At 43.9% G+C, this 4302-nt stretch overlaps 1 long non-coding RNA gene across 1 annotated transcript; it reads left to right on the top strand.

Moving 5' to 3' along the window:
* Positions 1-921: 921 nt before the first annotated feature.
* LOC118009200 lies at positions 922-3950 on the top strand. The gene is made up of 3 exons (XR_004678829.1): positions 922-1190; positions 1913-2043; positions 3711-3950. It is a non-coding gene; the product is annotated as an uncharacterized LOC118009200 (long non-coding RNA).
* The last annotated feature ends 352 nt before the right edge of the window (positions 3951-4302 follow it).

Genomic DNA, 4302 nt, shown 5'->3' with positions numbered 1-4302 from the left:
CTGATGAGGCCTGAGAAAGTGGTCACCATGTCATTGCTCTGTTGTGGCACAGTGGGACCAGTAGGCTTGTGGCCAAGGGGAGGACTCCAAACAAGCCAGGAGACGCCCGGAGTCTCTGTAGGAGTAGGGGAGGGCAGGCTGCCAGGGAGCAGGGAGGTCAGGAGTGCTGCTCTCGGGGCGATGGCCACGCTACATCCTGAAGAGTGTGGGAAACACGATCCCGACAGAGGGAGGACACTGAGCCTTGCAACCAATGAAAATGGATTGGCTCACAGAGTGGAGCGCAGGGTCCTGAAGCACCAAAGGAGGCAGGCAGGGAGCAGTGCTGTCCTGAGGGGACCTGGCATTTCCCCTTCAGGGAATGAAGAAACCTTGGCTGGCTGCATTTGAATCCCGGACTTGTAGACCTTGCAAGTCATCTGTTCTTTCTCTCACAGATGGAAAAGGTTGGAGAGGTGGAGTGCCAAACCCAAGGCCACACAGCTGGTTAGGAGAGAGGCCAGCACTCGAACCTGGTTTTCTGCTTTCTAACTTCCACCTTCTTCCTTAGACCATGGCTTTGTTTAGGTAATGAAATAATGCGGACCTACGAAGCACCTACCCCCTGCAACGTACCTAGCTGTTCCCTTTTGGACAAAGAAGGAAAGAATCCAGGCTGAGGGAGAAATTCTTCAGCACTGTCATTGCACATAGTGACTAAAGCTGTTACTTTATATCCAACCTTCTTGTAAGGTCAGGGAATGACAACACATTATTCACTCTTTGATGTTTGCTAAGCAAATATAAAGTTTGTATCTTGGCGGGCACCCAGTTTTCAGTTTGAGAACTTTCCAGTTGCAGTTTTTGGAGTTGTGGATGAGGTTAAGAGATAGACAGATGTGATAAGAAAGGGATATATCAGACATATGCAGAACGAACCAGTTTTTAATTGCATCGAAAAATGCTTTTGCCCTAATGTGTTTTGGTTAATGCCTTCCACTGCATTTGTAAAGAGGATGTAAACATAAGCCCCGATAATGGAGCAGTCTTTAAAATAGGTGTCTATTCTTGGCTTGAAGAACTTCAGAAGCATGCTTCTTTATTAAAAAAAGACTGCATGCTTTATGCTTTGAAGAAAACGACTGCAGATTTACCAAACTCATGACAATCAGAAGCCAGGCATTTGCACAGAGTCAAGACTGATTGGGAAGGTAAGTGACTTACACTAACGTGGAAAAGAAATGTCTCTTTTTGTAACACTATTTTCTATTTATTTCTAGCAGATCATTTGAGTTGCATTGTATCAAAAGCTTCATCTGCTTGTTGTTTTGTTAGTTTGTATCCTTTTCTTTTCTTTTCTTTTCTTTTTTTCTTTTCTTTTCTTTCTTCACAATGGAATTTTGAATTGATCTAAACCTGAGAATTTACTAAACATGAAGCTAAGGAGAAATTTTGCCTGGCACTACAATCTTTTAAGGGGTCAAGGAGACGGGAAGTGAGGGGAAAGGGCTTCTTTTCTTAGGTTTCTTAGGCCATGACTCAGCTGAGAGAATGAGTGAATTACTCAATTTCACTTTGCTATAGTTTTCCCATTTATGAAAGAGTTTTAATAATACCTGGGACTGTTGCCTGTGAAATAATTTTATCCCCTCAGGAAAAAAAAATGAGCTATCCAAATATGATATATGATTAGGTAATACATAGCTTTTGATTTATACTAATATGCCCAGTTTAGCAATATATTTTTGGCCAGCTTTCTGAAAGAAATAATTTGATTTTCATAGTTACTTGGGCTTACCAGCCCATGATGACAACAATGGCTACGTGACTCAATAGAACACAAATTCTTCTCTAGGCTCTTATGGTTCTAGGCAACTAAATATGTAGATGATTCTGTTCAGCTTCATTTTTTTTTTCAGTCTTGTTTCATCAGATACGCATTCCAAGAAATTACCTTAAGATTTGTTTCACCATTAAAGCGACATTCCCAGCTGTGCTCCAATCAACTGGATAAAAGCAGAGAACCCATCAGAAGTTGTTCCTGGTTGACTATCACCTTTCAAAGTATGTGTATGTGGGAAAAAGCCCCCATCCCTCTCCGACTATTGTTAAAAATAAGTAATGATGTATTATAAGATGCTTTTCATGCCAGAGGGTTCCAAAACGTTTTGCAACTACACATATAAACAGGAATTACTTCACCAGCCACTGAAATGTGGCCACCTCTTGGACAAAATGTGGCAGCTTTTAATAATGCATAGCAACATTCCAAAACAGTCGAGGCCTGGAAGTGAGGCGCAAACTTGCATCCAACTAAAATCACCTGGGAAATTTCCTGGGCTGAGTTGTGCTGTGTTGGGAAGGATCTCTTGTAACCACAAGAGGCCAGGACATTAGTCTTATGTCTCCCTAGGAAATTCAGACCCATTCTGTTTAGTGCTGGCTCATGGTCACCTGCTAAATCATCCAGATCCCAGACCTCAAAGTGATGGACGTTCCTCTGAAGTGTGGCCAGTTTTCCACACTGGCTGATGGAGGAGGCTGGACAGTGTGGAGAGGTGGCCTTGGATGAGGATCCTGGTGACCCGGCCCCTGCAACAGTGTTTGGAACGATTAATGGCCCAGGGTGATAGAAGAGAAAGCTTGGTCCAGTTCTTCCTGGTCACTATAAAATATGTTCTCTGACTTCAGAGACATTTACCACAAACTTACAACTTTGAGTCTACCCCATGCTTCATATTGAGCTACCCAAATGTGCCACAGTATGTCAAAGACCCAGAAGAGTCTCTTTGTTAGACCACTGTTTCATTAGCAAAAACGGCTTCTCCTAGGCAGAAGAAGAACTCCACTTATATAAGTAGATGAATCTTGTCTAGATTGGTTTAATTTAGGGAAATCCACGCTCACGACCACTTGTATTCCCTCATGCCTTCTGGTTGCCCAGGTTAGTGTAATTACTTTTATGGCTAAAAGAGGGGAATGGATCCAGCATAGCAAAACCCTTGAGAGCCAGTGAGGGTAGTCTCACAGAGAATCCTAGCTGTACACACAGTCATGAAGAAGAAAGAACGATCTCAAATGGCTAACCTAATGATTAGCTTATTAGTTGATACTTTGGAAAGATCAGTAAGGGTTGAGAAACTTTAGCTAGACGAGTAAAAAGAGGGGGCAATCGAGTGTGGCAGAGACTTGCTTCATTCTCGGGGGCTTGATGGTACCAAGCTGGTCTCTTGACTCATCTGGAACTGAGAGCCTGTGTAGGACTCTCTTAGAAGATGGAGGGTGGTGAAGGAGGGTCCAAGGCTGTCTGACACAGGTCAGATAAAACAGCATGTTTTCCACACTCCAGTTATTCCTGTAAGAACAAAAAAAGGGAATCACAAACACTGAAGGCAATCTCAAAGGTGGAAGAGAGAAGTCTGGGGTTGGGCTGGAGGGTGGAGGGTTTAGTAAAAGCAGGAGGAACCAGTGGTGGTGGGATGACCTTTAGAGAATGATTGTCTAACCAAACTCTTGGCTCACAGCTCTTACTGGTGAATCTGTCCCTTTTCTTGCCCTGAATCACTCCCTGGGACCAGCAGTCTTGTCTTCTCAAAATGCAGGAGTCAGGGCTGTTGTTCCAATTCACCGTATCCTGGTGACACTTCTGATTCTCCATGGAAAATTCCACTTTCCTAACTAGGTCCAAGTTAAATATTGACTTTAATAATTTTAAATCATTTTGCCCATAGAGAAATGTGCTTTCCTAAGGACATTTTGAGGAAATGCTTGAGCAATCACAAAGATGCCACTCCACTACGTGAAGCTTCATGGACATGAGCAAAAGACATATGCCTGTAGCAACCTTCCCTGGGTGGATGGACAAAGTCCTGGGCCCCAGAAACACCATCCCTGACCAACACTGAGGAAAGTGCTGGGCCTTTATGGGTGTGTCAAATTGTGCCTGTTTTGTTAAAGTGATCCTCTTTCCCTCACCTGCAACATCAGATCCTTCTCTGAGTTCTAATGCTTTGTATCATCCTCCTCAGCCCTGCTTGGGAAGCACAGCATTTCTCCCCAGGACATCAATAGAGACTTCTGGTTTCTTCCTTATCTAATCCACAACCCATCCAGTTTCTATAGTGCCAGTGAGTTATTTCTACAGATGCAGTATGGTGATCCAGTTCCAGAAGGGCTCCCCACCGACCACAGGATGGATACCAGAAGCCAGTGTCTGCCATTTGAGAAGCATTGCAATCTGGACCTAGGTCCTGATCCTCAAGCCCCTCCCCAACACCATGTGCCCAAGCCACGCGAGACTCGTGATTTCCTGAACTTGCAACA

Source organism: Mirounga leonina, unplaced genomic scaffold, assembly GCF_011800145.1.
Source record: "Mirounga leonina isolate KUSES-001 unplaced genomic scaffold, KU_Mleo_1.0 Mir_127, whole genome shotgun sequence".
Classification (NCBI taxonomy): Eukaryota; Metazoa; Chordata; class Mammalia; order Carnivora; family Phocidae; genus Mirounga; species Mirounga leonina.
Note: the sequence above shows the minus strand (reverse complement) of the source record. Positions and strands in the feature narration are given on the sequence as shown.